Consider the following 22,462-nt stretch of genomic DNA (forward strand, 5'->3'; position numbering starts at 1 on the left):
TTTTCCTTGTGTGGGTGGGCGCTGCAGAGGACCTCATGGCATTCCATTCCTTTTTGAATGAGATTGATCCTAATGTCAAATTTACTTTGACATATTCTGCAGAGATGGTGCAATTTTTGGATACAGAGGTTTCCATCCATGGCCAGTCCCTCGTAACTGACCTTTTTGTGAAACCTACGGATAAAAATACACTTTTAAGATATGAGAGTCATCACCGCCGGCCCATGATCAAATGTTACAGGTAACAAGAATAGTGCAGGATGGCCATACTAGAGATAAAAGATTATCAGAAATGGCTGCTAAATTCCGCTCCAGAGGTTACCCTAAGAAATTGATTTCTGAAAGCACATCCAGAATCAAAAGGTTAGAGAGTACTCAGGACCCTGATAAATCCAAGACGTCTTTGTCCAGAATTCCATTCGTCTCAGATTACAGTGTAAATAGCCTACAAATTGCCTCTATTATGAAGAAACATTGGAAGATGTTAAGTAATGGATTTGAGAATGTACAGGTATTTAAACTCCCTCACTGTGTTCATATCGCAGGAACCGTAATTTGGGGGACAAACTTGTCAAGTCTGATGTGGGTACATCCAAAATGAGTTGCAGTACGCATTTTGGCTCAACTCGTAAGGGTTGCTATCCATGTCACAATTGTGTGAATTGTTCTTTGATGATACGTGGCGACTCATTTTAGAATCCATCCTCTGGCAAAAACATCAGAATTCAACAGCATTTGACTTGTGACTCAACATATGTAGTCTATTTGTAATCTTGCCCCTGTAGTCTCTGGTATGTTGGAGAGACTATGTGGGATGTGAAGACACGTTTAAACCAGCATAGATAATCAGGAAACAGAAATTAGATCTACCTGTATCAAACCATTTCAAAGAGCAAGGTCATACTGAGAAACATTTAAGATTTAGGATATTGGAACAGGAGTGGTGACAGGGTAATGTTACTGAAAAAGAGGGAACTATATTGGATTTTTACACTACAGACTTTGAAACCAAGGGGACTCGATGTGGATTTCAAGGTGGCATGAATGTCTCCTGATTGTGTGTGCTCTCTCTGTATCCTCTTGAGTGAGGCTATGTACATGTACTCACTTTTAATGGGTTTTTTTTTTCAGTATTTTTACACAGATTGTTATTGAAGAATTGACCTTGATGACTGACCTCCCTGGAAGCTACAAGACCTCAGGACCGGACAGGCTATTGTCATATCATAGTCAGATTATATTATATATATATGCAAAGACATTGGACACTATATTCAATAATAGCCTTATTATTTTAAAATGTGGATTGAATGGGGATTCACCTTTGATCCATCTCATGCCGTTTACACGACATGGGGTGATTGATACTGAATCTGACCATTCCAGAGTATAATGTATGCCCCCAGATGTTGGATGCCTCTGACTATTATGGGGGAAGTATTGTCCAGGAAATGGATGGGGAATCAGGATCACACAACGGTGACATCTGTATTCCCTTATCCTAATGTGCCATGTGCCCTCTGCAGGTTCAGGACACTGGGCCCCTTGGCTTTTTTTTACTGACCCCCATATCTTAACTGTATATTCAAGACAGCGATGCCGCGATTGCCTGAGGAGGGCACTACTGATGGGTATGTTTGAGGGTGGGCGACGGCAGTGATCTGCTGTTTGCCCTTTCTCTGTATTTACCCCAATGCTGTATTATGCATAGTTGGGCGTGAGTCTGCGCAGTTTATGTTACTGCTTAATCAGCCATGTTTGAAAAGGTTTCCCATGCCAGTAAACTGCCAGTATCTCTCGCGATAGCAGGAGTGAGGGGCGCTTACGCAATGGGATTTCCAGAATGCCAACTAGATCCTGCAGTCTCCGGCTACACGTAAGATCATGCTAATTGCTTTTATGTTTTTAATCATGGTATCATGTACACATGATGTTTGATTCACTGTAATTATGTTTGTTTTAGTATATTTATCATATGAACTACTTCACGTTTTGCACTTCATGCAAGATGACACACTGAATTATGTAGGTTTAACTGAAATATTGTTTTATACATATATTGTATTTTGCACTATTTTGGAATATATTGAATGACTATGATGTAATTAATGTAATTCTTAATTAAGTAATTAATTTCTGCTGAGATTTGAACTCCCAACCTTGTACATCAAAGGCCAAAATGTTAACCACTACACTATACAGCTACATTTTAACCTGCACAGAAATATAAAATAAGTCTTCTGCTGAATCCCGGCAGAAACTTTTCAGAAATTAGATTTTAATACACTGCGGTGTCCCCAAGCACTGACTCCATATATGGATATAGCTATATATGGAGTCAGAGCAGGGACTATTAAGCCAAACTAGAGTCCCGTCACCCTCCCCTCTTCATAGCAGGGGGTGCCTGGGGTTCTCCCATTGACTTCCATTGTGCTCGGTAGAGCACCCGAGCATTGCCAAGTGTTCTACATGAGCACTTTGGTGCTCGCCCAACACTATTCATGAGGGATCGGTCATGCCAAACTAATTTAATCAGTTTCTATGAGGAGGTAAGTTCTAGACTTGACAGCGGCGAATCAATGGATGTCGTATATCTGGACTTCTCGAAAGCATTTGACACTGTACCACATAAAAGGTTAGTATATAAAATGAGAATGCTCAGACTGGGAGAAAATGTCTGTATGTGGGTAAGTAACTGGCTCAGTAATAGAAAACAGAGGGTGGTTATTAAAGGTACACACTCAGATTGGGTCACTGTCACTAGTGGAGTACCTCAGGGGTCAGTATTCGGCCCTATTCTCATCAATATATTTATTAATGATCTTGTAGAAGGCTTGCACAGTAAAATATAAATTTTTGCAGATGACACCAAACTGTGTAAAGTAATTAACACTGAAGAGGACAATATACAGCTACAGAGGGATCTGGATAGATTGGAGGCTTGGGCAGAGAAGTGGCAGATGAGGTTTAACACTGACAAATGTAAGGTTATGCACATGGGAAGGAATAATGCAAGTCACCCATACATACTAAATGGTAAAACACTGGGTAACACTGACATGGAAAAGGACCTAGGAATTTTAGTGAAAAGCAAACTAAGCTGTAGAAACCAGTGCCAGGCAGCTGCTGTCAAGGCCAATAAGATAATGGGTTGCATCAAAAAAAGATGCCCGTGATAAGAACATAGTCCTGCCTCTTTGCAAATCACTAGTTAGACCACACATGGAGTACTGTGTACAGTTCTGGGCTCCTGTAAACAAGGCAGACATAGCAGAGCTGGAGAGGGTTCAGAGGAGGGCAACTAAAGTAATAACTGGAGTGTGGGGACTACGGTACCCTGAAAGATTATCAAAATTAGGGTTATTCCCTTTAGAAAAAATACGACTGAGGGGAGATCTAATAACTATATATAAATATATCAGGGGTCAGTACAGAGATCTATCCCATCATCTATTTATCCCCAGGACTGTGACTGTGACAAGGGGACATCCTCTGCGTCTGGAGGAAAGAAGGTTTGTACACAAACATAGAAGAGGATTCTTTACGGTAAGAGCAGTGAGACTATGGAACTCTCTGCCTGAGGAGGTAGTGATGGTGGCCAAACTGGATGCACAGTGTTTTTTCGGCTTTATAAACTATGTTGCTATGTATAACTCACTCTGAATTATCTGCTCAATCTGTTTTGGGAGACAAGGCAGACTGCCATGGGAGTCTATGGAGAAAGGAGGGAAGGAGAAGGGAGATGCTGAGGTCTATGGAGAGGGGATGGAGGAGGACCGACATATAGTTAAACTGTTAATAAAAACTCTGGGCGTCCAGGTTAGTGGAAAGGTAAATGCCTGCTTTCCTGGGTCTGTGTCACGGCCTTTGGTTTGCGCTGTGACACTGTTGCCACACTTGCGGTTGCCCGCGGCAACGTGTTGCTGTGAGAGCATGCGGTGTCAGTGTCTTGGCCTTCTGGGTGATTGCCGTGACATGGTTGCCACACATACGGTTGTCGGTGGTAACATGTGGTTTATGCTTGTGGTTCTCTATTCCATCTGTCCAGTGAGGGCCACCCTTGTGGTCATACTGTCACGGCGGGGAGTGGGGGAAACCCCCCACCGTGCGGTGTCAAGGGGTAAAAGGGGATCAGCCTGGCCAAAAGGAGTAATAAGGGAGCAGGTCACCTCCTACAACATCCCTAATCCTCTCCCTGACTCCTCACCGTAAGAGCGGACCCCGATGGTAGGACGATTCATACTCAGGATTCCTATAGACCCGAAGTCGCCCTGGTAATCCCTCACCAAGGAGCAGGGAAGAGACGACCTGTTCATCCCAGTCATGGAGGAACAGGAGTCTCTATCTGAGGCCGGGCTGCAAGGAGAGGTGAACACATACAGCTATGGAGATGGCAGGTAAGTGAAACCAGACACACTGACTGGAACCCGTGCACAAGTGCTAGTGTCCACACCAACATCAAAGGACACACCACAACCACACAGGGACCCAGGACACTTATAGCTGCAATAAATGTGAAACAGGGGAAAGTCTAAACAACATGCTGGACACCAAACACTACCAGACGTGTAACACCAAAAATAGACATACCAACACCCTGATCAAAACCCACTCCATACACAAAGGGACAGGAAGGGAAGGAGACACCGTGATAACATTGATGACCACAAGGGTGGCCCTCACTGGACAGATGGAACAGAAAACCACCAGCAAACACCAAGACAGTATGACCACAATGGCTCCTTGCTTGGAGCCTTCGGAAGAGGGCCCAGCATGTGTCGCCTGCCATTTTCTGGCGCACATGCTTATCCTCCGGAGGGAGGGTGAAAGGTGAGACGCTGTTAACAGTGCGGTTCCCTGTGACTGTTAGTTGCAGTAGGTGTGAACCGTCACTTGTGTTTGAGTTTCTCCTCGTTCATTTCTCAGTGGTTCAGGTGCTTGTGTTGCGTGCCAGATGCATTCCTTTAGTGTACTGGCTGTGTGCTGGTTGGGGATGCATGCTGGCAGCGACCTGGTGTGAACCGTGTCTGAGGTGGACGCAGCGTTCAGTGCGGTTTCTCTGGGCTGTTTTGTGGCTGGTGCCCTGGTTCCTGTGTGTTGCTCCAGGGGCTGGCGGCAGTCTTAGAGAGACATTCTTGCTCTGACGCTGATCCTGTTACTTTCCCCAACCCTCCCGCACTGTTGTTTTTTGGGTGTTCTGTTTAGTTCCCCTTTTTTTTTGTTGTGGGGGCTTTGAGGGGTGGGAGTGTCACGGCCTATGGTGTACGCTGTGACACTGTTGCCACACTTGCGGTTGCCCGTGGCAACGTGTTGCTGTGAGAGCATGCGGTGGCAGTGTCTCGGCCTTCTGGGTGATTGCCGTGACATGGTTGCCACGCATGCTGTTGCCGGTGGTTACGTGTTTTAGTATGCTTGTGTGTGCACTTCCCCTTTAAGTTGTAACCTTCCCTTGTCTGGTGGTGGAAGGGTTAACTCCCTTCCTAGTGTTTTGTGAATACTGGGTTTATGTGTGTGTGTGGGTGTGGCTGCTTGGGCTATTTAGTCTCTGCTGGATGCTTGAAGCCCAGTGTTCCCTCAGCCTTGGTGTATGCTGGTGGTTCTCTGTTCCATCTGTCCAGTGAGGGCCACCCTTGTGGTCATCAATGTTATCACGGTGTCTCCTTCCCTTCCTGTCCCTTTGTGTATGGAGTGGGTTTTGATCAGGGTGTTGGTATGTCTATTTTTAGTGTTACATGTCTGGTAGTGTTTGGTGTCCAGCATGTTGTTTAGACATTCCCGTGCTACACATTTATTGCAGCTATGAGTGTCCTGGGTCCCTGTGTGGTTGTGGTGTGTGCTGTGTCCTTTGATGTTGGTGTGGACACTAGCACTTGTGCACGGGTTCCAGTCAGTGTGTCTGGTTTCACTTACCTGCCATCTCCATATGCTGTATGTGTTCCCCTCTCCTTGCAGCCTGGCCTCAGATAGAGACTCCTGTTCCTCCATGACTGGGATGAACAGGTCGTCTCTTCCCTGCTCCTTGATGAGGGATTACCAGGGCGACTTAGGGTCTCTAGGAATCCTGAGTATGAGTCGTCCTACCATCGGGGTCCGCTCATACGGTGAGGAGTCAGGGAGAGGATTAGGGACGCTGTAGGAGATTACCTGCTCCCTTATTACTCCTTTTGGCCAGGCTGATTCCCTTTTACCCTTTGACACCGCACGGTGGGGGGTTTCCCCACTCCCCGCCGTGACACTATGGTTGTTCAGAGGTTAAGGCTTGCTTCCATGTGGTCTAGGGCAATGAATAAGTAAATGGCTGCTTTCTAGGTGGTCCATTGTGATGAAGAGTTTAAAAGCTGCTCATCTGCTGCTTAAGGAGAGCGGAGGAGTTAATAGCTGCTTCCCTGATGATCTAACATTGTAACCACCAGGTTAAAGGGGTTATTCCATCTCGCCATTTCTGCGGTAAGATGGGACTAAGCATCCGTCCCAGGTGGCTGGGCTTGCAGAAACAGCTGAGTAGGCAAACAGCGTAGCAGAATTAATTACTCTGCTTCCACAACATTAGGAGTCATGAAAGCAGAGTAGCTTGTTCTGCTATGCTGTTTGGGTAGCTCCCACGCACTACAATGGGACTGAGATGGGTGAGATGGGACAACCCCTTTAATGCCCATTTGCCTAGTGCTGTAGTGTACTGAACAAGTTTATGCATATGGACCTGGTGATGCATGGTAGGGGTTAATAGCCCTGTGTACACCAGGCCTTCACTCTTTCCACTCATTACACAGATCAGTGCAGGGTAAAGTGCAGTAAACTGTGATTAAACCACAAAATAGTTATCTCTATGATAAGGCAGAGCTCTTGATGAGTGCTCTGTTCCATAAGAAATTAAACCTTCTGCTTGAATGCCCCTATGTAATTAAAGGGCCGGTGCCCCAGAAACAGCCCCGTTATTAACCTTAACTACAATATGCCTGAATCTATATCTGAATGAGACTTAACCCTTTGCCTCTGGAGACAGTTTTGGCCTTAAAGGGCTTCTCCGAGATTTTTTTTTTTTTTTTTACTGATGATCTATCCTCTGAATAGGTCATCAGTATCTGATCAGTGGAGGTCCAACATCTGGGACCCCCCGCCAATCAGCTGCTCAAGAAAGCACTGGTGCACCTTCTATCAGCTTTTCCTAGGCCAGTGATGTCACATTCATCTCTCACGTGCCCTAGGAGCAGCTCAGCCCTGTTCAAGTGAATACCAAGCACAGCTGCTATTCAATGTACTGCTTTGTACTTTGTGAGCTGTAAGAAGGCAGCTGCTCTCTGCCCTCTCAAAACAGCTGATCGGCAGGGGTCCCGGGTGTTTTCAAATTTAACACGTGTCACTTTATGTGATAATAATTTTGGAACACTTTTACTTATGTATGTATTTCTGAAATTGTTTTTTCGTGACACATTGTACTTCATGATAGTGGTAAATTTGAGTTGATATGTTTTACCTTTATTTATTTAAAAAAATCCAAAAGTTACCGAAAATTTTATAAAAATTTGAATTTCTCTGCTTTCAAGACGGAGAGTGATCCCTCATAAACTAGTTATTAACTTTACATTCCCCGTATGTCTTCTTTATGTTGCCGTAATCTTATAAATATCTTCTTTTTTTTTTTGTAGGACGTTAGAAAGCTTTAAATTTTAGAGGCGCCTTTTTTTTAAGCACCAATTCAGTTATGAAGTCACTTTGAAGTCGCTTACATAATAAAAAAACACCCATAAATGACCGCATTTTCGAAATTACACTTCACAAATTATTCAAAACTGATTTTTGAAACTTTGTTAATCCTTTAGGTGTTCCACAGGAATTAAAACAAAATGGAGGTGAAATTTAAAATTCTTTTTTTGTGCAGATTTCCCATCATAATCCATTTTTTTTTTATAACACAGCAAGGATTAACAAACCTTAACATTGATTACACTAATTCTGCAGCTGTCGGCCCATCTCTATCCACTCCATGCCCACTTTTTTAGATCTGGCGTGAGTGGGGAGAAGTCGGATATGGTAAAAGACAATTTATTAATTTTTTATTACTTTTTTTTAAACTTTTTTTTCAAGTCCCACTTGGATCTTGAAGATCCGATGGGGCTGATGGCTGTACTATACTCTTTTATACTCTTCTATGGCAGAATATAGTACTGTCAGTTTTACACTGACACTAAGACCCTCTACCGGGCTGCAGGCAATGTGAAACCAGATGTTTACATTGAGGGAGCCTAGCAGAGCACTGCAGGCCTGGAGGAGAAGGAGCAGGGAGCAAGCATCGGGAAGCAGGTAAGTAATCTTCCCTTTACAGCAGAGGGGTTGCCAACAACTCCTTCATTCTTGCACAACCCCTTTAAAAATGGATAAAGCAAGGGGCCTTTGAATATTGTCAAGTAACTCTAGTCAGTTTAGAGCTTCATGTAACCAGACTTTTCTCCATAAATTAATCATAAAAAGTCTCTTGAAAGTGCAATTTTTTTTTAAATAATACTCCTTAATAGAAGCACAGTTCTTTAATGCTATCAAGCACTGATTACAGAATATTTAAAGCCATTTAATACATTCCTATGGATAGAAATATCTGAAAGCGAGCAATTAAAAGTTCCAGTATAGCCCTAGAGGATTTAGAAATTGTTATACAGCATGTCACATTTCTGTAATATTCCATATATCTAGAAAAAAAAATATTTCAGTCAGTACCGTAGTTTACAAATGTCATTTGATTTGTTGTAGTACCTGCCTATTTACCAGTAGTGAATTTTTTTCTTATACAACCAGATTTGCATTTTGCCTAAGCATCTAGTCAATACTGATTTAAGGACACAAGCATTGAAGCTGCATTAATGTCTAGGTGATTAATTCATCTGCAGCAATTTACTTAAGTCCTCAATTTCTTAGTACTCCACCAGATTACAATGTTAATTAGACAAATTGTATTAAGTTCTCTGCTTAATGGAATATAAACTACATTTTCAAAACCATAATTCTGTTTTTAATCAAGATATCATATCACCAACAAATAAAAATGGATAGTGTTTATTTTCAAACTTTGATTAGAAACATTACTTATAACTAGAGATAAGTGAATCACTTAAAACTCAATTTGGACTCGATTTGGCCAAAAGGGGCAACCGATTTGATTCAAGTCCGAAACTACCCAATTAGTATATGAAACTCTGAGGTCTCCTGGGACAATTTTTTTTTTTTAGATTTCTCTCTTTCTCCTAAATTTGGCCACTTTTGAATCGCCAAAAATTCTGATTTGGAGGCAACACAAATTTTTACAAAATTTGGGTCGAATTAGCCTAGTTTGGAATCAGTTCTTTCCTCTATACTTGTAATCAAACTTCTTTAAAACTTTAACATCAATGATCACAATAAAATGATTTAAAGAAAATATATTTTTGTATGCTGTTCTAACAAATCAACAATTCAGAACAAATAATAATGACTCATTTATGAGTCAGTTAATTATTAATAATTAAAACAATATATATCTTGCGCCAAAAATTATAAATTTTCCTCTTTCATGCCACGTTTGCTACTTTTCTAAAAAGCTGGTAGGCCATGGGTGGGAGAAGGCGTGTTTCCTATGCAGCTGACAGGTTTAAGAAAACTGGATGTTATCTGGTGTAGATTTAAGCTACTAGACCTCCCAAGGTCTGTCCTTCTTAACTCTAAATATTTTTGGTGCATCTTATGCCCAAATTTTTTATACTAGGATACTAAGACACTAAAGGGTTAAATGGGGCCTGTCACTTTGAAAATGCTGTGCAATCTGAAGGCAGCATCTTATAGAATAAAGCGGGAAAAGCGGAGAAGATTGATATATAATTTTATAGGAAACAATCCAGCATAACTTCCAATTTGTTCATCTATACGTCTGCTCTTCCTGAGCTCAGTAGCTATGTGGGCGGGTCTCATCAGTGATTGACAGTTCTCCCTGTATAAATGTATATACATATATGATGGTCAATCACTGATAGGGCTGACCACTTATTCTAGTGAATAAACTCCTGAATTTATTCCCACATAAGTATCAATCTGCTTAGTTCCTTCTGCTCTATAACATGTTGTCTCAAGATTCCACTGCATTTTCTTGGTGACTGATTTGCTTTAACCCCTTCAGGACACAGCCTTATTTCACCTTAAGGACCAGGCCATTTTTTTGCAAATCTGACCAGTGTCACTTTAAGTGGTGATAACTTTAAAACGCTTTGACTTATCCAGGCCATTCTGAGATAGTTTTTTCGGCACATATTGTACTTCATGACACTGGTAAAATGAAGTAAAAAAAAATCATTTTTTAAAATAAAAAAATACCAAATTTACCCCCAAAAAATTTAAAATTGCAAATTTCAAGTTTCAATTTCTCTACTTCTATAAAACATAGTAATACCTACAAAAATTGTTATTAATTTACATTCCCCATATGTCTACTTCATGTTTGGATCAATTTGGGAATGATATTTTATTTTTGGGGGATGTTACAAGGCTTAGAAGTTTAGAAGCAAATCTTGAAATTTTTCAGAAATTTTCAAAAAAAACACTTTTTAAGGACCGGTTCAGGTCTGAAGTCACTTTGTGAGGCTTACATATGACCCCATTCTAGAAACTACCCCCCTCAAGGTATTCAAAACTGATTTTACAAACATCGTTAACCCTTTAGGTGTTCCACAAGAGTTAATGGCAAATGGTGATAAAATTTCAGAATTTAGATTTTTTGGGGCAAATTTTCCATTTTTATAAATTTTTTCCAGTAACAAAGCAAGGGTTAACAGCCAAACAAAATGATATAATTATTGCCTCGATTCTGTAGTTTGCAAAAACCACCCCATATGTGGCCGTAAACTACTGTACTGGCACACAGTAGGCCGTAGAGGGAAAGGTGCGCCGTATAGTTTTTGGAAGGCGGATTTTGCTGGACTGGTTTATTTACACCATGTCCCATTTGAAGCCCCCCTGATGCACCCCTAGAGTAGAAACTCCATAAAAGTGACCCCATCTAAGAAACTACACCCCTCAAGGTATTCAAAACTGATTTTACAAACTTTGTTAACCCTTTAGGTGTTGCACAAGATTTAATGGAAAATAGAGATAATTTCAAAATTTCACTTTTTTGGCAGATTTTCCATTTTAATATTTTTTTCCAGTTACAAAGCAAGGGTTAACAGCCAAACAAAACTCAATATTTATGGCTCTGATTCTGTAGTTTACAGAAACACCCCATATGTGGTTGTAAACTGCTGTATGAGCACACGGCAGGGCGCAGAAGGAAAGGAATGCCATGCGGTTTTTGGAAGGCAGATTTTGCTGGACTGGTTTTTTGACACCATGTCCCATTTGAACCCCCTCTGATGCACCCCTAGAGTAGAAACTCCAAAAAAGTTACCCCATTTTAGAAACTACGGGATAGGGTGGCAGTTTTGTTGGTACTAGTTTAGGGTACATATGATTTTTGGTTGCTCTATTACACTTTTTGTGAGGCAAGGTAACAAGAAATAGCTTTTTTGGCACCGTTTGTTTTTTGTTATTTACAATATTCATCTGACAGGTTAGATCATGTGGTATTTTTATAGAGCAGGTTGTCACGGATGCGGCGATACCTAATATGTATACAATTTTTTTATTTATTTAAGTTTTATACAATGATTTCATTTTTTAAACAAAAAAAATCATGTTTTAGTGCTTCCATAGTCTAAGAGTCATAGTTTTTTCAGTTTTTGGGTGATTATCTTGGGTAGGGTATGATTTTTGCGGGATGAGATGACTGTTTGATTGGTACTATTTTGGCGTACATGCAACTTTTTTGATCACTTTTATTACCCTTTCTGGGAAGTAAGGTGGGCAAAATTTCAATTTCCTCATAGTTTTTATTTTTTTTATTTTTATGGCGTTCACCGTGCAGGAAAGTAACATGACCGTTTTATAGATCAGGTCGTTACGAACTCGGCGATACCTAATATGTGTAGTGTATTTTATTTTATTTTTATTCAGTGATAAATGTTTTTATTTATCTTTACTTTTTTCACTTTAAAAAAATAATAATTTTGACCCAGACCCACTTGGTTCTTGAATATCCAGTGGGTCTGATGTCTGTATAATACAGTACAGTACACTATATAGTGTATTGTACTGTATTTTACTTACACTATGCCTTTAGCACAGATCTGTTCAGCACCATGTGGCCACAACTGAGTAGAAGGGGAAGGAGGGGGGCTCCCTTCCTCTGTGACCCCATCCTGTCTGGGGGCTGCAAAGGCACAGCAGCCCCCCGATGGGAGAGGGGGGGAGCTCCCTGACTGTTAACATTTTCCATACAGCGGTCTGTACGGACCGCGGTATGGAAAGGGTTAAACGGCTGACATCACAGCACAGATGTCAGTCGTTTATACCAGAGTGTCAGCAATGTGCTGACACTCTGTTATAACCACTGGACGCCAATGAATATTCAAGAGGAGCCCGCCCGCCTGCCTGCAAATCTATTTTCAGCATATTAAACTTTCTGATCAGAAACTGCAGAAAGCGCAGCAAACCGCAGGTCCGAATTGACCTGCGGTTTGCTGCGATCGCCGACACGGGGGGATCAAGGGACCCCCCCGCGCATTTAGCCGAGGTGCCTGCTCGATGATTTGAGCAGGCACCTTGTTCCAATCACCTCCGTGATCAGAACAACACATGACGTACCGGTATGTCATGTGTCCTTAAGGACTCAGGAAACATGCCGTACTGGTACGTCATGTGTCCTTGAGGGGTTAAAGGGGTTGTCCGAGTTATGAAAAAAATATATATAGCACAGAAAATCTGATGGGCAGCAATATATAACTAAGCTAAGCAAGTTTTATGCAAAAAAATATATATATATTTCCTCATCCCCTGGTTCTTTTCTGGCCCTTTGTTTACATGCAATATAAACAATCTCTGCCCCTCCCCCTGCTCTGCTAAGGGAGTGGATACAAGAGCTGCCCTGAGTGACATGTCTGCCTGCTGGGAGAATCAGCAGCATGTTGTATGTGTAGGACTACAAGTCCCAGCTGTATAATGACACTGCTAAGGGAGTGGATACAAGAGCTGCCCTGAGTTCTGGGAGAATCAACAGCAACTTGTAAGTGTAGAACTACAAGCCCCACCTGTATAATGACACTGCTAATACACAGGATCTTCCCCCAACTTCTTGTGCAATGCTCTCTCTAGTCTGTCAGTTCCTGTGCCCAGAATTGTCACTGCCTGCAGGCTGCAGCTACCCAGTTTGTGCAGCTGAAGGGGTTAAGAATCCTAGGAGAGAGCAGACAGCCGGCAGTGAAGGGGGCGTGGCCAGCACAGTGACATATCCCTAGACTAGTTTATGGTGGCAAAAAGCCATAAATATGGTCTTATCCCATGCTTGTGAAAATATTTGTGCTTTTTTGTGGGTGGTACAGGGTGAGGAAATGGCAGTGCAGGGCCTAGCTGGTCCACCAAATAATCATATACAACCAGAAAACTGGTATAAATCACACCTGAAAATTATGCCAATTCCAAGCTGGCATAGATTTAATTTCTGGCACACAGACCTGCCAGCATGTATACCTGTATTCCCTAATAATTGTGGTGCATCTAATGCCATCTGCCACCTGATGCCATCAGGGCATTCAAACTACGTGCCTAGCATTGTGTAGACTCATGTCGCCAGAACAAATTTGTCATCTAGATCTGGCAGCAGATCATTTAAGTCTTGTAAGCTGTGAGGTTGGTTCTCCATGGCTTGGACTTATTTTACTTGTAGATCCCACAGATGCTTGATCAGATTTATGTTAGGAGAATTTGAAGGCAAAGCCAATAAACTTTGTCATGTTCCTCAAGCCATTCCTGATCAATTTTTGCAGTGCGGCAGGGTGCATTATCCTTCTCAAGAGAGACCACTACCAGTAGAGAATATCGCTGCCATGAAGGGGTGTGCTTGGTCTAAAATGTTTAGGTAGGTAGTACATATCCAAGAGGGGTATGACCAGGGCTAGGATCTTTTGAATCCTTTTCCCATTCACCCTAATAGAGATCTTTTAGGGTGAATGGCATTCTGATGCACTCCATGCTGAGCTGCGCCTTGTGCACAGCTTAGCATGCAGCTTACCATGGCAGACCTGAGAACCTCCAACAGGGCCCAGGCTGTGATGGTAACCAATCGGCTCTGATCGGAAGGCAGCAGGAGCCACATCCCTGTGCCTAACTTCACAGATGCTGTGATAGCTATTGAACAGAACATCTGAGGGATTAAATGACATGTTTCAGTGTGATAGACGTTCCCTGTCATTGTGACAGGTGTCTGCTGTATTATACAGCCAGCACCAGCCGTGTATGGAGCAGGCTCAGCGCAGCATCCAGCTCCATACAATACCTGATGCATAATGCCGTACAAGTATGTCATTATGGGTTAAGTGGTTAAACTCCCAACAGTACAAGTGCAGATGGTAGTGTAATTGAATGGGGGAGACATCACATGGAAGTGATTTGCCTGGTAACATGACTCTCCAACAGCAGCCATTTTATGCAGAAGGCCTCTGTGTGGACAGCACAAAGGACTTGGCAAAGAAGGGGACATACCTTATGAAATATAGAAAATGGTGATCCTCAGCAGTAACCAGAAAGTGTCCAAACCCTTTAAAGCCACTGGTTTAGCAAACCCAGCTTCAAACTCGAATTCAAATATACTACAGGGAGTGCAGAATTATTAGGAAAGTTGTATTTTTGAGGATTAATTTTATTATTGAACAACAACCATGTTCTCAATGAACCCAAAAAACTCATTAATATCAAAGCTGAATATTTTTGGAAGTAGTTTTTAGTTTGTTTTTAGTTTTAGCTATTTTAGGGGGATATCTGTGTGTGCAGGTGACTATTACTGTGCATAATTATTAGGCAACTTAACAAAAAACAAATATATACCCATTTCAATTATTTATTTTTACCAGTGAAACCAATATAACATCTCAACATTCACAAATATACATTTCTGACATTCAAAAACAAAACAAAAACAAATCAGTGACCAATATAGCCACCTTTCTTTGCAAGGACACTCAAAAGCCTGCCATCCATGGATTCTGTCAGTGTTTTGATCTGTTCACCATCAACATTGCGTGCAGCAGCAACCACAGCCTCCCAGACACTGTTCAGAGAGGTGTACTGTTTTCCCTCCTTGTAAATCTCACATTTGATGATGGACCACAGGTTCTCAATGGGGTTCAGATCAGGTGAACAAGGAGGCCATGTCATTAGATTTTCTTCTTTTATACCCTTTCTTGCCAGCCACGCTGTGGAGTACTTGGACGCGTGTGATGGAGCATTGTCCTGCATGAAAATCATGTTTTTCTTGAAGGATGCAGACTTCTTCCTGTACCACTGCTTGAAGAAGGTGTCTTCCAGAAACTGTCAGTAGGACTGGGAGTGGAGCTTGACTCCATCCTCAACCCGAAAAGGCCCCACAAGCTCATCTTTGATGATACCAGCCCAAACCAGTACTCCACCTCCACCTTGCTGGCGTCTGAGTCGGACTGGAGCTCTCTGCCCTTTACCAATCCAGCCACGGGCCCATCCATCTGGCCCATCAAGACTCACTCTCATTTCATCAGTCCATAAAACCTTAGAAAAATCAGTCTTGAGATATTTCTTGGCCCAGTCTTGACGTTTCAGCTTGTGTGTCTTGTTCAGTGGTGGTCGTCTTTCAGCCTTTCTTACCTTGGCCATGTCTCTGAGTATTGCACACCTTGTGCTTTTGGGCACTCCAGTGATGTTTCAGCTCTGAAATATGGCCAAACTGGTGGCAAGTGGCATCTTGGCAGCTGCACGCTTGACTTTTCTCAGTTCATGGGCAGTTATTTTGCGCCTTGGTTTTTCCACACGCTTCTTGCGACCCTGTTGACTATTTTGAATGAAACGCTTGATTGTTCGATGATCACGCTTCAGAAGCTTTGCAATTTTAAGAGTGCTGCATCCCTCTTCAAGATATCTCACTATTTTTGACTTTTCTGAGCCTGTCAAGTCCTTCTTTTGACCCATTTTGCCAAAGGAAAGGAAGTTGCCTAATAGTTATGCACACCTAATATAGGGTGTTGATGTCATTAGACCACACCCCTTCTCATTACAGAGATGCACATCACCTAATATGCTTAATTGGTAGTAGGCTTTCGAGCCTATACAGCTTGGAGTAAGACAACATGCATAAAGAGGATGATGTGGTCAAAATACTCATTTGCCTAATAATTCTGCACGCAGTGTATTAGAACTATTAGAACATACAGAATAAAGTACAAAAACTGCCTCCTTTAATGGAGGACCCAGTATGTCCTTGTTTAAACAGACATCCCATGCCAAGTTGCCACTGAAAACTTGATGATTGCAGCTATTTTATTGGCATCCCGGCAGCAAGACACCCTGTTATCAACTTATCATTAGGGAACTTTTTAAAGGCTCGTATAAAGGGGCCAATGATCGGGGGAATTATCAGAACAGAGTGTTCCTAAGAATGCTCATTCCCAATAACTGCCCTGTGTAAAGGTGCCACTGATCTCCTGGTGAATGAGCAAAAGTTTATTCATCGGATGAAAGCATCATTGATGTGCATACTAAAATCATCCTTTTTGGGTAGCTCTCACAATCAGGAAATTATCGGGAACAAACAGTTTGATGAGTCAGCACAAGTAAAGGGGACTTAATAAGAATGGACTGTGGGGGTCTACAAAAGTATACATAGCTATAACACCAATGACATCCTCACCCTATCACCATGCTAAATTCATTACGCTGCCATAATATTGAAATACACACTTTTTATTACTGCTGATGCCGTAGCGCTTTTGGTAAAGATTATTCACTTTGGCACCCTTTCATAAGTACTGTATGTGTTACTGGCTTTAAAAAGGACTTAAATAATTGTCAAACAACAAACAGAGGATGCAACATAATGATGTCTTTGTAGTTTACAGAATATTAAACATGTAGGGGGTCATTTGGAAAATGAAAGGAGGAATCTGGGTGCTGTGGGCAGGTAAGCCACTTCTACTTTACACCAGTTTGATAAATGACCGCCAGTTAGCATTTTCTGAAGCTATAACTATGATTTGTAAGCTTTACAAAACACAATTACGATTCAGATTTTCTGCAGAAGTTAGCTAGATTTGTACTGTGCCATAAATTGATAAGGTTTGATGCACTGGGACCTACAAAAAGATAAGGCCCTATTAGACTGTCCAATGTGTGGTCGATCATTATTAGAACTGAAAGGGTAAGGAAAGATAGTGGTAGCAAGCTATTCTATTTGCATCAAACCTGCCAATAGACGTGTGGCAATTTTGTGTTGATGGGCACTCAACTAAGACTGATGCACTGTGAATGGAAGGAATGATTCAGTTCTAAAAATCCTTGGTAGCACATCCCTGTTTATACATGAATATTAGTGATGGACGAACATCTGCCGGGACGGTTCGCGAACACGATCAAATGTTCGCGAACCGCAAGTTTGCGGCGGGTCCCATTCATTTTAATGGCAGGCGAACCTGAAAAACCTTCAGCTCATATTTGCAGCCAAGAAATAATTACTAGAAGTGCACAAATAGTCCCACAACATGGGCAGTGATATACCAGATGTATTATTTGAATTTGCGATCTCCATTAATTTCTTTTTCAATGCGAAATATCGGCAATAAAATTTTCGCGTACGCGCATGTGCAAATGCACTATACAGTACCGAAATGTACTATAAAGAAAGTATATTGGTATATAACACCCCGCTTCAATCAGTTCTTTGGGGGGACGACTGGTATATCACACCAGTAGAAATTATTTGTTCCAATAACGCTTGTCCCTCTATATACCTGCAGTATCGCAGCAGAACCGCACACGACTGCCGCACAATACAAATACACTATAATATACTTTCTATGTTAATAACATTGTACAAGGAAGGCAATCCATTAGAATATACATGAAGATAAAACGTAACCTTTAATAATTTTACTATGAGGGTCCATTTACACGCCCGTAAGTGTTTTGCGGATCCGCAAAACACGGACACTGGCAATGTGCATTCCGAAATTTGTGGAAAATACCTAATCTTGTCTGCAATTGCGGACAAGAATAGGACATGTTCTATTTTTTGGCGGAAACGGAAGCACAGATGCGGAAGTGCAGATCCGCAAATACGGATGTGGATCCGCAAATGCAGATGTGGATCCGCAAATGCAGATGTGGATCCGCAAATGCGGACAGCACATTCCGGCCCCATTAAAAAAAGAATGGGTCTCACGTCTTCAGGAATGGCCGCGTGAAGACAGAGCTCCGCCGCCATTAGCTTCTAAAGGAGACTTTCCTACCGCGCCACTGCAGCACATGGGGAAAAAATTGCTGGGCAAGCCCTCCACCTCGTCCCGACCATCCGCCTGGGGGAATAAGACGCTTGATTCCTACCTCAGCCGTCCACTCCGCGCGGCTCCGTCCGGTTGCGGCCTGCTTCCATCTCAGGCCTCCGGCGCGTGTGAGGGTGAAGTGAAGAGCGCACAGCCGCCGACAGGTACGAGCAGCAATCCAGCCTTACGGCTTCCTACCTCCTCCCTGTCCCCACTAGCAAGGACTTTCCTACCCACTAGCGCTGTGGGGACGCAACTAAAGCGCACAGGGGCAGGAGAGGGGCTACACCTAACAGGAGGCATAGCCGCCATTATGGCGCCAAAATCGGCAGCTAAACAAGCCAAACCAGTGGCCACTCCGTCCCAGAGACGGCGAGATTGGGCCGAATCCTCTGAGGATCCCCCCAGTCAGCAGCATCATAGAAGGAGAGAGGGAGGAGAAGCTGTTACTTGGGAGCAGGGAAGTGAATATGAGGACGAGGGAGAGGGAGATCTTCTGCAACCCTCCCAGGGCCCTACAATACTTCAGCAGACATTACAACATTTGCCTACTAAGGATGATTTTAAAATGCTGGTCTCAGAAGTCAGAAATGCCTGTAAATCGGAAATCTCAACTTTAAGGCAGGATCTGAAGCACTTAGCAGACCGCATGGACACTATTGAAATAGACCATGATGACACCCGTAGAAGTGTGGCACATTTACAATCTGTTATTGCTTCTCAATCCCAAGTTATCAGGGACAATGCACGTCATCTGGAAGACCTAGATAACAGAGGGCGCAGAAATAACATCCGTGTACGGGGTTTGCCAGAAGCTAATGCGGAAGAAAATCTGCAGGAAATATTATCTGAACTTTTTAATGCTTTACTAGGCACACAGCCACCCCAGCTTATTAAGCTTGATCGAGCTCACAGAGCGCTGCGGCCTAAGTCCTCATCCATGCAGCCCAGAGACGTAATTTGTTGCGTGCACGATTTTCAGGTGAAGGAAAGCATTATGTCCAAAGCCAGGGAAGCACGCTCCATTGATTTTCATGGCGCTCCTGTTCATTTATATCAGGACTTATCATGGTGCACACTCCAAAAAAGAAGAGTATTACAGCCTTTATTGCAACTGCTGAAGGAAAAGAAGATCCCTTATAGATGGGGGTTCCCGTTTGCATTAATAGTCACGAAAAATGGCAGATCCTCCATCTTGCGTCAGCATTCAGACCTCCCTGATTTTTGTGCTGCTTTGGACATTGAGATTCCACCCATCACAGACTGGGAACTACCGGATCCACAACCTGCCCTGGGTCCAATTTGGCAACCTGCCAGACAGAAGAGAAGAAGATCTTCCCCCACTGGAGGGACCCCTCTACGTGAACCACAAGATGAACCCCCATGATTGCTGCATGGACTTCATTAGCTTAAATTGTATCTCCCACTGTTCTTATTCGCCAGGAGGCGACGGCCTTATGGTTCTCTGTTTAAGGTCCTATGTTAGTAGAATTGGTTTATTGTTCAATTCTCTGGTTACTTCATGCTCTAATAAGCTTTGAAACCTGGCCCATCCTGTGCCGGTCCAGTCATGCTTCCATTAAGCAGACCAGTAGTTTCGCCCTCCCCCCCCAGCTTCTGTTGGTTGGGCTGGAAGGACGGCAGTTTGCTGATAGTAATATCACTAGTTGTTGCTCACTGATCTGTATCTGGGTGGCAACACCCAAGGTTCGGATACTAAATGGTGTATTCTTTATGTTTGTATGGTCCTGTGTCTCCCCCCCTTCCCTTTTGTGTCTCTTCTTATTGTTTTTTATACTCAGGTCTCCAGATTCCAAATCACAATCGACTGAATGCCTTAAGGTGTTTTCATCTATGACAGTGTCCTTGAAAAGGATCCATTGCAACCACATAGCAAGTACATATATTCCATGCTTTGAAAATGATTAAGTATGTATCGCTTAATGTAAAAGGTCTTAACTCTAATGTGAAGAGACGCCTGGCACTTACTGAGTGCAAGTCTCAGAAAGCTGACATAGTCTTTCTTCAGGAGACCCACTTTGATCACCAGGGCTCTTTCAAGTTTGCGCAATATTTATTCCCTCGTATATATTCTGCTTCCTCTGGGAGAAAGAGAGCAGGTGTTGCCATTCTCATGTCTGCTGATTGCCCTTTACAGGTGGAAGATGCTATTATTGATCCAGCTGGCAGGTATATCATACTAAAAGCCACACTCAATGGTAGCCCACACGTACTGTGCAATTTATACGCTCCGAATACTGCCCAAATCCCTTTCCTTAATAAGGTGTTTTTAAAACTATCGAAGTTGCTCCCAGCTGCATTGCTAGTAGGAGGAGACTTTAATCTCTCCTTCTCCGAGCGTCTAGATAGATTAACCCTTCAGAATAGACCGCCTACTAAGGATCAGTGTCGAAACTCACGTCTTTTTAGACGTCTTGTTAGAAAATTCGAATTATATGACCTCTGGAGAATTAACTATCCCACTGCAAAAACATTTTCTTTCTTCTCACATCCACATAATACACATTCCCGTATAGACTACTTTTTTGGTAATATCCCAATCTTAAGGATGCTTGCGGATGCCGACATAGGACCAATTTCCTGGTCGGACCATGCTCCGGTGTCAATTAACATTAAAACATCAGGTTACTACCCTAGAGTATGTCATTGGCGCCTTAATGAATCCTTCCTGCACCAGTTGCCGCTTAGGCAGGAGTTACGTGAGGGCCTTACAGAATACTTCACCTTAAATCAGTCCTCAGGAACCCCTATATCTAGGATATGGGAAGCCCACAAGGCAGTCTTTAGAGGCGCATGTATAGCGATGGGGTCTCGACTGAAAAAAGACCGTACTATGCAACAACACAATATCACCTCACAGCTGAAGGATTTAGAAAAGATGCTAGAGTCCCGTTGCTCGCGGCCTTTGCTTAGGCGCATTATAACCCTGCGTGCTAGATTGAAGGAATTATTGTTTTATAAAACTGAGAAAAAATTACTATATTCGCGTCAAAGATTTTATATGTGGGGAAACAAACCGCATACCCTCCTGGCTCGACAGCTTCGGGACTCTGGCACTATAAACACTCCGACTGCAATGAGGCGAGGGGATGGGGCAATAGTGTATGACCCAGAGGTCATTTCCAACTTATTTCAGGATTATTATAAGGCACTTTACTCTATCCCTCAACAACTCCCATCTGACCCAGGGCGCAGTAGACTCCTCCTAGATTCCTTTCTTTCTAAGTGTGATCTTCCTCAGTTGTCAGGAGAAGCTCTTGCCTCATTAAACGCTCCCATTACTGTGGAGGAAATGCAGGAAGTACTGAAGCAGCTACCCAATAATAAAGCCCCTGGGCCAGATGGTCTACCATACATCTATTACGCAACATTTTCTGATATTCTTTTGCCACATATGACGCTGTTGTTTAATTCTTTCCTACAAGGATCACCAATACCCACTTCAATGTCGCACTCCTATATAACTTTAATACCTAAACCAGGTAAAGATCCCCTAGAATGTGGAAATTATAGGCCCATTGCACTTCTTAACTCAGATCTGAAAATTTTCACGAAAACTCTGGCTAACCGACTTTCAGACTGGCTACCCCAGCTGATCCATAAAGATCAAGTGGGCTTCGTTCGAAACCGACAGGGCGGAGATAATACAAGGCGCACTATTGACTTAATTGATATCACAAATAAACGCAGAGACTCGGCGTTGTTGCTAAGTCTTGACGCAGAGAAAGCGTTTGATCGCTTAGGGTGGCCTTTTATGTTCTCTACCATGGAGGCCTTCGGTCTGAAAGGCCCTTTCCTTACAGCCCTTCATGTTCTATATGCCCAACCTACAGCGATAGTGAAAATGAAACATGCTCATTCTTTGCCTTTCCCTATAAAAAATGGTACGCGACAGGGATGTCCACTGTCCCCTCTGCTCTTCGTTCTATGCATAGAACCCCTAGCGGCGGCCATTAGGTCTCATCCTGATATTCATGGGATTAAAGTGAATGCAGTAGAATTCAAGCTTTCACTATTCGCAGATGATATCCTGCTAACATTAACTGACT

Source organism: Bufo bufo, chromosome 5 (genome assembly GCF_905171765.1).
Source record: "Bufo bufo chromosome 5, aBufBuf1.1, whole genome shotgun sequence".
Lineage (NCBI taxonomy): Eukaryota > Metazoa > Chordata > Amphibia > Anura > Bufonidae > Bufo > Bufo bufo.